Source organism: Oncorhynchus mykiss, chromosome 13 (genome assembly GCF_013265735.2).
Source record: "Oncorhynchus mykiss isolate Arlee chromosome 13, USDA_OmykA_1.1, whole genome shotgun sequence".
Lineage (NCBI taxonomy): Eukaryota > Metazoa > Chordata > Actinopteri > Salmoniformes > Salmonidae > Oncorhynchus > Oncorhynchus mykiss.
This window is the reverse complement of record NC_048577.1, coordinates 36,138,637-36,151,527: the sequence shown is the minus strand read 5'-3', so window position 1 is coordinate 36,151,527 and position 12,891 is coordinate 36,138,637. Positions and strand designations below refer to the sequence as shown.

The window sequence follows — 12,891 nt, the reverse complement described above, 5'->3', positions numbered from 1 at the left end:
TTTCGCCATTCACAAAACTCCTCAGTGCCTCTTGCCAAAAGCCAGTTTGATAGGTGCAAGAGATACGGTGGGGATGGGGGGGGGGGGGGGGGTGCGATGGTGCAGAGAAGGGGGGGTTGCTGTGCAGATGGGTAATGAGAGTGTTGGACGGGACAGAACAAAAAAAGAGATACTGGACCGTTACGAGAGGCGAGAAGGTGGGGGCTCACGCCGTTGGCTGTGGGATACAACAAAAGGCCAGGTGAATTCCAACCAGGGACGGGAGGAGAGACAAGACGGGTGGGGCAGGAGGGGGGAGGGGTACAGGCAGAACCTGGCCCAGCCCACTCAGGACTGGCACTGCCAAAGCAAACCTGCCCCTCGATACCAAGGACGGGCATAAAACACCCCAAACAAAACGCCTAGCGTTAGCATTAGCCTGATTTAGCACTAGCCACCTCCGACAGGAAGTAAGGATGGCTATCTTTGTGTCCGCTGTACTAATCAGAGGGAAGAAGAGGCAAGGCAGAAGGGAAAGGCCTCTGTCTGAATGGAGGATACAGAGAAGCCAAGAGGCCAGCCTTCTCAAAGCCCATTAACATCCCAAGGGACTTACAGTATAGTAGTAGGATACAGGCCCAGACTGACAGAAGTGATAACACACACTATCCAGGCCTAATGGCCTCTGCTATGACTTCATTTAAGCCTTGAGGGACTCTTAAGTGGATATGAGCAAGGGACTGCTGCCACGACTTCCTGATCAGACAATATTGTGATGAGAGACAGTCGTTATATTGTTCATGTTATTAGGAGCTTTGATAACAAGTCAGCCTGTGCTGGAAAAATACATTCTGATACAAGCCTTGATTGTTGTTGCGGTGAATAGTGGCGGCACTGTCCAATTGTCTTACCAGTTTTTGAGAGAAAACTACTTCGTCAAGTATAATGCCTGTTTTGGGTAAAAGTATCAACACAGAATTGTATAGAATTGAATTTGCGTGTTTGCACAGCCACACAGACACAGACACACAGACACAGACACACACACACACACAGACACAGACACACATGCACACACACACAGACGCACACACACGCACACACACACACAGACACACAGATACACACACACACACACACACATATACACACAGACACAGACACAGATACACACACAGACACACACACAGACACACACACGCACACACACACACGCAGACACACACAGACACACGCACACACACACAGACACACACACACAGACACACACACACACACACACAGACACACACACACACACACACAGACACACACACACACACACACACAGACACACACACACACACAGACACACACACACACACACACACACACACACACACAGACACAGACACAGATACACACACAGACACACACACACAGACACAGACACACAGACACACACACACACACACACACACAGACACACACACACACACGCACACACACACAGACACACACAGACACACACACACACACACACACACACACACAGACACACACACAGACACACACACAGACACACACACACAGACACACACACACACGCACACACACACACACACGCACACACGCACACACGCACACACGCACACGCACACAGACACACACACACACAGACACAGACACAGACACAGACAGACAGACACAGACACAGACACAGACACAGACACACACACACACTTTCTCAAATACAGTGACTGGTGCATACTGTGCAGGGTCCATAGAAACAGTATTATCAAACCAGCCACGGCCCATATACACAAACACTCAAATATACAAATGTGCTCACACATACCACTCTCTATTCCTCTCTTTCTCTCTTTCTCTCCAACACCCACAGCTGCTTTCCCCTTTAATACCACCTTCAAAGTGTAGCAAAACATTTCAAGTTGTGCTGACTGTGTATCATAGCAACCTGCAGCGATGCAAATGGCTTCTTTGTGCTGCCCTGAAAGGAGGTAAGAGACGGAGGGAGCGAGAGAGCAGGGGAACGACGGAGACGGGAAACAGAGAGAGAGGACGGAGCGTATCCACAAGGAGATGATGCATGGACGGCAAAGAGGTAACCAAGAGGAGAAGGGGAGGGGGGAAGAGGAGAGGAACGAGAGGGGGATTGGGGATCAAGGTCCTATAAGTGGCTGAGAGAACATCAGAGCTTTCACTGCAGATGCCCAGAGTCTTTAGGAATGGGAGAGGGGGGGTTGGCCTCTAGCCTTCCACTCAAGCAAACCTCATGCTCGAAAAGCATTATGTCTTGCCAGACCGGACACCTTTAGGGAGGGGGGGGGGCTTGTACTGCAGGCTACTAGATGCCAACCCAGGACGTTATATAGTGCATCTAGAAACAATATCCTTTCATCATGTCCTACAAAGCATTCTGCTGGGTTGGTCTGTTTCCCCTCCATTAGTTCTAAGGTTTGAGCACTGTGGGTGTTGCACTTTTCCCAGTCTGACACACACACACACACACACACCGATAAAGAATCTGGTGGTCTGAAATACAGTGTGCAACGTCAGGTTGTCAAAGGCTCTAAAGTGCAGGTGGGACAGTGGAGGTGACAGTGGGTTAAATGGTCATTAACCTCCCCAGTCTGTGGTCCCCCTCGCCAAGGATATTGATCAAAGCTATACTGGCTTCCTCTCGCTCTCCCTCTTTCTCTCTCTAGGGGAAATAGAGCCTTTGAAGGGCGATGGCTAAGTCCCAGTGTAGTGGAGTTAATGTCCGTGTCTCTCCCACTCGCAGGTTCAGAAGCAGGACCGTCTGCTGACAGAGCAGCTTGGGGACAGAGGGGGATGTGGCCGCCAGCCGAGAGCTGGATTACTGTCTGTCTTCTCTGGGGATATGGTGATGGAGACTCTCTCTCTCTGTCTCTCTCTCTCTCCCCCTCTCTCTCTCTCTCTGTCTCTCTCTGTCTCTGTTACAGTTTTTCTCAATAGCTAAAACACAATTTCTGAAACTTTGCTCCATTTCCTGAAAACATTAAACACAAATCCTCATCTTCAAGCACTATTTACATAACCTGACTCCTCTCGCAAAATGAAACATTCGCCTCAAAACAGTTTTACCTGTGTTCAAAATCAAACACTTCTCTCAAATCATAAACAAAGTGATCAAAATGATATACACTCTCAAGCAGTCAGTAAACAATACACCGAAAAATAGAAAACACATTGTTCAAAACATACAATTCTCAGGGAGAAGTACATTTTTAATCTAAAAAAATATTCATATTTTTCCGTCATTGTCTTTTGATGAACGAAAACATCATAGTATCATAGTATCATAGTAGCTCAAAATTGATCAGAAATTACTACTCTGCTTTGCTCTTTGCAATTTTGTTCTTCCTCCTCCTTGTACCCCTATTGTTACAGTACTGTACCCTGCATCTCACAAACTTGTCCTTTGTCTCTGTGATACTGTAATTCTTGTTCTTTGTTGTTATGAACCTGCAACCAGTCAAAATCTATTGATCAGTCAGCACTGTTAATAAATGGAAAGCACAATGTTCAGGGCCATACAATTTGTCCATTGTACAGTATACAGCCTACAATGCACTGTACTACAGTATCCATTCTCAGACTTTCTCCTTCCCACCTTCAACAACCTGTTTTCTCTCTGAACTGGCTTATATTGGTTTTGTCGCATCATTTGAAACAGGTTAAATCAATTTTGAGTGGTGTTGTGTTGGTTGTGGTTGTGTTCAATCAATGACATGTGTTCTCTATTTGTATTTGATTGTTGCCACTTGTGTTTACCAGTATGGATGACATGTGCATTAGAGTGCAGAATGTGTTTTGAAAATGAGAATGTGTTTAGAATTTTGCTGAAAAGTCTAAGTGAGATCTGCAAATTGTGTTTTACCATGTGAAATGGTTTAAGGTATTGACAACAGACTGCATAATTAGCTCAATGAGTCCAGGCAACTGAGAACTTTGTTCAGCCAATGGATTTTTAGTGTTTTAGCAATTGAGGAAAACTGTAATATGTTTGCTTAGACTAAATCATGCTGTGTTACATTCTAATCACTCTCTCCCACTGTCTCACTAAGGCTCTCTGTCTCACTATGGCTCTCTGTCTCACTATGGCTCTCTGTGGCTCTCTGTCTCACTATGGCTCGCTGTCTCACTATGGCTCTCTGTCTCACTCTGGCTCTCTGTCTCACTATGGCTCTCTGTCTCACTATGGCTCTCTGTGGCTCTCTGTCTCACTATGGCTCTCTGTCTCACTATGGCTCTCTGTCTCACTATGGCTCTCTGTCTCACTGTGGCTCTCTGTCTCACTATGGCTCTCTGTCTCACTATGGCTCTCTGTCTCACTATGGCTCTCTGTCTCACTATGGCTCTCTGTCTCACTATGGCTCTCTGCCTCACTATGGCTCTCTGTCTCACTATGGCTCTCTGTCTCACTATGGCTCTCTGTCTCACTATGGCTCTCTGTCTCACTATGGCTCTCTGTCTCACTATGGCTCTCTGTCTCACTATGGCTCTCTGTCTCACTATGGCTCTCTGTCTCACTATGGCTCTCTGCATCACTATGGCTCTCTGTCTCACTATGGCTCTCTGTATCACTATGGCCCTCTGTCTCACTATGGCTCTCTGTCTCTCTGTCTCACTATGGCTCTCTGTCTCTCTGTCTCACTATGGCTCTCTGTCTCAATATGGCTCTCTATCTCACTATGGCTCTCTGTCTCACTATGGCTCTCTGTCTCACTATGGCTCTCTGTCTCACTATGGCTCTCTGTCTCACTATGGCTCTATGTCTCACTATGGCTCTCTGTCTCACTATGGCTCTCTGTGGCTCTCTGTCTCACTATGGCTCTCTGTCTCACTATGGCTCTCTGTCTCACTATGGCTCTCTGTCTCACTATGGCTCTCTGCCTCACTATGGCTCTCTGTCTCACTATGGCTCTCTGTCTCACTATGGCTCTCTGTCTCACTATGGCTCTCTGTCTCACTATGGCTCTCTGTCTCACTATGGCTCTCTGTCTCACTATGGCTCTCTGTCTCACTATGGCTCTCTGTCTCACTATGGCTCTCTGCATCACTATGGCTCTCTGTCTCACTATGGCTCTCTGTATCACTATGGCCCTCTGTCTCACTATGGCTCTCTGTCTCTCTGTCTCACTATGGCTCTCTGTCTCAATATGGCTCTCTATCTCACTATGGCTCTCTGTCTCACTATGGCTCTCTGTCTCACTATGGCTCTCTGTCTCACTATGGCTCTCTGTCTCACTATGGCTCTATGTCTCACTATGGCTCTCTGTCTCACTATGGCTCTCTGTGGCTCTCTGTCTCACTATGGCTCTCTGTCTCACTATGGCTCTCTGTCTCACTATGGCTCTCTGTATATGACACGATTCTCCCTGGCGGAAACCTTCAATCGTCTTCCTTCTATTGCTGTTTTTTTCTCTCTTCTCCCATCCCTCTCTCTGTCTTTCCTCCCCAGTTAGTGTCCAACCGAGGAACCAATGTTTCCCAATGAACTACTGTGTATTCCTTGTCTATCATGTAACCAATTATTTGAGCTCTGTTTGCTATACAGTACTTGAGACTGTATGATGTCCAGGCCTTTTGTTTAGACAGAATATGTATCCATGATTGATCGTCTATGTACAACACAAGCACGCGCGTTGTCTGGGGTTTGATCAAGCGTAGCCTCCCTCAACACCAGGAATGACGAGGAGCGATGAGTCCACTACGAAGCGGGAACGAGCTGGTTAGACAAGTCACACCAAAGAGCACCGTTCAGACAGACAAGGGGCATTGAAAGACAGCCGGGAGAACAAAAGGCTGTGTGTTTCCCCACCTCCACCACTTAGACCGCTTAACGCCAACCACGCTGACTCCAACATCCCCCCCTTTCCGACACCCGGCTTCACGTCACACTTTCAGATCACTTCTCTGTTGTTGCTCTGGGCATGTGAACGCAGAGTAGGGTCCACGGGGAAAGGAGGAGAGGGAAAGGAGGGTATTTGATAATTGAGAAGACCTGGGAATATCCGATTTCACCCCCTTTCAAGAGATTATGTGTTGATCCGATTAGACAAAGGGCCCGGGGAGACAGGTTGTAAAGGCAGGCCTCCCCCTCTCTGGTCCTTCGCAGCGCCTCAGAACAGTCCACAGCTGAGACACGGCTAAGGCACGGAGGGATGGAGAAGGGAGGTATACTGCAGACTGCAGGCTTGGTGGTGGCCGGCCTTTCATTCCGGGATTACCATGGCCTAATGGCTTCATCTCTCTTCTCTCTCACACACAATCAAAAATCCCCCTCCTTAGATTCCCTTTCACCTGTAAAACGCCATGCATCACATCCTTTTATAGGCACCTCTTTTCCATCTCTTTCTGTCCTTGGCTGAGGGAAATTCATCAGAGTGTTGGAATACTTCGAAGAGTGGGTTATTTCCGTCCAAGGCTGCCTGTTGGATATTAAATAGGAATTGAAATGGGATTGTTCAGACATCTATCACGGTCACATAAAAGACATCTTCTGAGAGGGAATGGACATCCTCTCCACTTCTATCCCCCCCCCCCCCCCCATCCAAGCGCATCCCTATCATAGCCCTATCTATCTTTGGCCCACTCTGCAGGGTCCCTAGGGAGGGCTCGAGTGGAGATGATGGGCACAATTTCCCTCTCTCCTTTGAGTGCACTTCCACTCCCCCTAAAGACAGCAGAGAAAGAGAGAGAGAGAGAGAGAGAGAGAGAGACAGAGAGAGAGACAGAGAGAGAGAGAGAGAGAGAGAGGTAGAGAGACAGAGAGAGAGAGAGAGAGAGAGAGCGAGAGAGAGGGAGAGAGATCCTGTTTTTAAAAAAAGTAATCCATAAATGATGTGAGCTGTGGAAGGGAAGTGGGAGAGGATGCGGGTTAGGGGTTACCCCGGGGTAAGAGACAGGCCAGATCCTCTTACGCTGAGAGAGGGTCTCATCCAGTGGAAGTGGCCATGCGGCGGTGAGGGCGAGGGCCAGTCACCGGGCTGTTCAAAGTGCCGTCATCAAAGCTGTAGCCACGGCGAGTTATGCTGCCGCGCCATGCCACGCCTGCCGCCCGGGAAGGGACAGGCCCGGAAACTCCATGTCCCAGAGTTCCCCGTGCGAACACTCATTCACTGCTGGCAGCGGATAACGAACAAAGTGCTTCAGGAAAGTCTGAGAAAATGGGATGACACTCAGAAACTCCAAAGTAACCAACTGACTAATAATAGTTTCAGCCCATACTGTTACTGCTTGCCCTGTAGTTGACTATTTGGGATCAACAACGCTCCACTGTGGCACTGGAGTCATAGGATGATACAGAGGATCACATTACTACGGGTCACTGAAGACCAATGAGTTATAGAGGCATGCTTAGAATGAACTTCCTGTGTATATGCCTGTGTCTTTGGCTGTTTGTTCTTGGCTGGCAAATGTCTAAATAATGTGTGTGAGTGTTTGTGAGTACGTGGGAAAGAGATGGAGTGCGTGTGTGAAGTACAGTTTGTAAACAGTCTGTGTATGTGTGAGTAAGTGAACGTTCTCCTACGGGATTGGAAATCCTTCCCTCAGGGCTAAAAACAAGCCTGTCCCATAACACATCACAAAGCCCAGAGGGCTGGACCCAGAGGGGTGGACCCAGAGGGCTGGACCCAGAGGGCTGGACCCAGAGGGCTGGACCCAGAGGGGTGGGCCCAGAGGGCTGGACCCAGAGGGCCTCTGGGTCCAGAGGGCTGGACCCAGAGGGCTGGATCCAGAGGGGTGGACCCAGAGGGCTGGACCCAGAGGGGTGGACCCAGAGGGGTGGACCCAGAGGGGTGGGCCCAGAGGGGTGGTCAACTGATCCAGATGTATACCTCTCCTTCTTCTGTCCCTTCTTCCACTATTCACTGGCACAAAACACCATCCCCTCTTAGCTCTGAGAGCATTCTCTCCATCCTGCCCTCTCCGGTTTGCCCCCCCCCCTCTATTTATTTACATTTCACTTTGACATTTTGCTACTGGATAGTCCCAGTTAATAGGGTCAACAGATAGCCTAGCGGTCCCCAGCAGTTGATAGGGTCGACAGCCTAGTGGTTAAGAGGGTAGGGCTAGTAACTAGAAGGTTACTGGTTCCAATCCCCGAGCAGACTAGGTGGGAAATACATCTGTCGATGTGACCTTGAGCAAGGCACTTAACCCTAATTGCTCAAGTATGTCGCTCTGGATACAAGCGTCTGCTAAATGACTACAATGTAAATAGGCTAGCATGTGTACAAACCACTGGTACTGAAGATATCTAGCAGGATGTACTGATCAGGAGCATGTATTTTCCATAAGGTCGATAGGTTCAGTACACCTCACTGCATTCTGTGCCAGAAAGTAGGCTGGCCCTCTTTGAAATCCCGTAGACCGATGCATTGCACTCTTTTTCATTGATGAATCCCTCCTGCATAATCTTTCGCTGTGGCTTACTTGATTGTTAACTTATAGACAGACGTAAGAGATACCAGGACCGGTCTCAGGGAGGGCTGTCTCTGGATCTCAGGGATGGCTATCTCTGGATCTCAGGGAGGGCTATCTCTGGATCTCAGGGAGGGCTGTCTCTGGATCTCAGGGAGGGCTGTCTCTGGATCTCAGGGAGGGCTGTCTCTGGATCTCAGGGAGGGCTATCTCTGGATCTCAGGGAGGGCTATCTCTGAATCTCAGGGAGGGCTATCTCTGGATCTCAGGGAGGGCTATCTCTGGATCTCAGGGAGGGCTATCTCTGGATCTCAGGGAGGGCTGTCTCTGGATCTCAGGGAGGGCTGTCTCTGGATCTCAGGGAGGGCTGTCTATGGATCTCAGGGAGGGCTGTCTCTGGAGGTCCCTTTTTCTGTACCTTACTTGTGGAATAATCTTCAAGGGTCTCTAAAAAGGGATGAATCGGAGGCTCTAGGACAATTCAAAAGGCTGATTGAGGTATTCTTTTGTGACAAATGGGTTTGTTTTCTATGATTGTGTCTTGCTTTTAGTGTATTGATGTGTACAGTATAATGATGTGCATTATTGATGTATACAGTATATTGATGTGCATTATTGATGTATACAGTATATTGATGTGCATTATTGATGTATACAGTATATTGATGTGCATTATTGATGTATACAGTATATTGATGTGCATTTTTGATGTATACAGTATATTGATGTGCATTTTTGATGTATACAGTATATTGATGTGCATTATTGATGTATACAGTATATTGATGTGCATTATTGATGTGTACAGGATATTGATGTGTACAGGATATTGATGTGTAAAGAGTATATTGATGTGTAAAGAGTATATAGATGTGCATTATTGATGTGTACAGGATATTGATGTGTACAGGATATTGATGTGTAAAGAGTATATTGATGTGTATTCTTGATGTGCATTTTTGATGTGGACAGTATAATTATGTGTATTATTGATGTGTACAGGATATTCATGTGTATAGTGTATATTGATGTGCACAGGATATTGATGTGTATAGTGTATATTGTTGTGTATAGGGTATATTGATGTGTACAGGATATTGATGAGTATAGTGTATGGTGTACATTGATGTACATTGATGTGTACAGGATATTGATGTGTATAGTGTATATTGATGTGTATGGTGTACATTGATGTGTACAGGATATTGATGTGTATAGTGTATATTGAAGTGCTTTGATTTATCAATGCAAGGCTCATCTGCAGAAAATACATTGGTCTCAGCATGAGTCCCTGTCAAAATAAAGGTTCAATCAAAATATACAACAATAAGTAGTAAGTAGTATTTACCTTAGTATAAAAGTACATAAGAGCCATATGTGCACCAATCATCACTGTGTGTCCTGATGTGAATATGTTAAGCAGATCCCAGTGAGCCTACAGTCATATTTAAGAGAGGCGGTACAGACAGAGACGTATCATAAGGCCTTTGTCTGTCTGTGACCAAGGTCAGCCGGTCATACGGAGATCACAGAGACCATCAGATAGCAGAGGGATCAGAGGGGAGGATGTCATGAGAGATCTGTCTGGATGGAGTCCCCCAAAAGACGCCATGTGACTAGATTAGGAGCTGGGAGGCAGTGAGAGGGCAGAGGAACAAGGAGAGGAACCGGGGCAGGTGGGCAGTGGGCTCACCATGGGGCTGTGTAGTATACCACTCGAAAGGACACAGCACATAGTAAGGCCAGCGAGGATCATGACCTTGGGTGTACCGTATGCATGTTTCCTTTGTGTTGTTAGGTTATTCAAAACAGTGTGTATGTCTGCATGCGTGCCTGCAGAGTCGCATCTGTGTGTTTGTCTGAGCGAGTGTTAGACTTAAATGGGATATTCTGTGTGTTAAATTATAGGCTGTGTGTTCCTGTCAGTGAGGCTGACTGGCCCTCTCACAACTCCTACCCTCCCTTTGCTCCTCTCCTCCTTTCCTCTCCTCCTCTCCTACACACTGTCGATGACTCCAGGTCAGAACAGAGTTATGCAAACTAATGAGCTATCACAGAGAGGGAGAACATGGGAAGGAGAAAGAGGATGAGATAGAGAGAGAGAGAGAGAGAGAGAGAGAGAGAGAGATAGAGAGATAGAGAGAGAAATAGAGAGAGAGAGAGAGAGAGAGAGAGACAGAGAGAGAGAGAGAGAGAGAGAAAGATAGAGAGAGAGAGAGAGAGAGAGAGAGACAGAGAGAGAGAGAGAGAGAGAGAGAGAGAGACAGAGAGACAGCGAGAGAGAGAGAGAGATAGAGAGAGAGAGAGAGAGAGAGAGAGAGAGAGAGAGAGAGAGAGAGAGAGAGAGAGAGAGAGAGAATGACGGAGGTGGTGGAAAAGCTAAAACAGAGAGAGAAGGGACACGGTTAATTTTAAAAACACCCTCATTTGGCTGTGAAACTAGCAATGTCAGAGAGACAGAGAGAGAGAGAGAGAGAGAGAGAGAGAGAGAGAGAGAGAGAGAGAGAGAGAGAATGACGGAGGTGGTGGAAAAGCTAAAACAGAGAGAGAAGGGACACGGTTCATTTTAAATACACCCTCATTTGGCTGTGAAACTAGCCATGTCAGATTATCGTCTTTCTCTTCGTTCCTTCACGTTTTCGTCCTCTTTTCCCTCTTTCAATTGTCCAGGGTCCTGTTGTCTCTCTGGCTGAAGCATACGGGCACCCAGGCCTCCTCCAACACCCCGACGGTAGCGTAACAGTTAGTGTTAGTGACTCAGACCAAGAGAACTCCCAACGCTATAGGGGGAGAGTCAGAGACGTGTACCCAGCCAGGGGCCACTCTGAATGGGTAAACATCAAGCCCTGCAGCCTGGACCTCTGGGTGGCTACACTGTCACAGACATTCAGTGTGCGGTGAGGTGGCTACGGTATCTATGAATAAGATATCTACTGTACATGTCCACATGTTGTACATCCACAGTCACCGCATGTTAGGGTGCAATATTCCAGTAACGTTCCCAGAATGCACAGGTGTCCCAGTTGGATTGTTCCTGGAATCAGTACGGAATAAGCAGGAAATCCATCGATCCTCTAACCGGGATATCTGAAAAATATGTATTTTGGTTTCCAGAATTTCTGCGACGGTACCACATACACAGCTATTACTTGTGATCTATGTGTTAAAGAGACGCAGCAACTGTGGAGGCTCTTCTCCAGTGGGTATGAGGTGCTCCAAAACGGGAGGCCAGGGACGGGGAGCCACAAGGGAGGACAGGGAGGGAGAGCCACAAGGGAGGCCAGGGACGGGGAGCCACAAGGGAGGCCAGGGACGGGGAGCCACAAGGGAGGACAGGGACGGAGAGCCACAAGGGAGGCCAGGGACGGGGAGCCACAAGGGAGGCCAGGGACGGGGAGCCACAAGGGAGGCCAGGGACGGGGAGCCACAAGGGAGGCCAGGGAGGGGGAGCCACAAGGGAGGCCAGGGACGGGGAGCCACAAGGGAGGCCAGGGACGGGGAGCCACAAGGGAGGCCAGGGACGGGGAGCCACAAGGGAGGCCAGGGACGGGGAGCCACAAGGGAGGCCAGGGACGGGGAGCCACAAGGGAGGCCAGGGACGGGGAGCCACAAGGGAGGCCAGGGAGGGGGAGCCACAAGGGAGGCCAGGGACGGGGAGCCACAAGGGAGGCCAGGGACGGGGAGCCACAAGGGAGGCCAGGGAGGGGGAGCCACAAGGGAGGCCAGGGACGGGGAGCCACAAGGGAGGCCAGGGACGGGGAGCCACAAGGGAGGCCAGGGACGGGGAGCCACAAGGGAGGCCAGGGAGGTGCCGGATTAAACCCCCCCCCACCGAGCCGACGCCCGCCAGAGGCTCAACAGAGAACCAGATCACCACCCCGCTGTCCAGAAATAGCTCCACATGCATTCCAACGCTGTCTGTCCTTCTGCCTGTCTGTCTGTCGGCACAGACCTGGCAGTAGCACGCGGTTACGTCCGGCTCCTGCTCAGATGCCCCGTCCATGTTCATTTGGTATTTTGCGTTACACAACACTATTAGTGATGGTCTTTGGTGTTTGGGGTTGTTTTATGAATGTGGAAACATGAAAGAAACATACCCTTTTACAATGTGTTGAATTGGATATGTATTAGAGTGTAGGCCGTGTTCTTCAGACAGCGGAACTAAGCGTAGGCGGATCGGGTGAATCTTATACAATGGGTTCTCCTAACCACTTCCGTTTGAAGTGCTCTGATGACATGTAAGGGTTAAGTAGTCCTAAATCATGTCCTAAATATAGTCTGGCTATTGGGCAACACCTTCCCTATTATATTAGGCTTCACTGAAACAATCGTTGTGGAACCGACATCACGCAGTGTTTGACATTCCAATGGGGGGAGGGGGTCAACAAGGGTGATTTTGAAGGCACAACAACCCTTCAAACCACTAATTTCACACACACACAGACACACAGGTGCACA

General features: G+C 48.5%; 1 protein-coding gene across 1 annotated transcript in view; it reads right to left on the bottom strand.

Annotated features, from left to right (window-relative positions):
* Positions 1-12,891, bottom strand: part of LOC110486228 (rho-related GTP-binding protein RhoN) — a 35,821-nt gene that overhangs the window by 15,861 nt on the left and 7,069 nt on the right. The gene's annotated exons all lie outside the window — the stretch shown is intronic.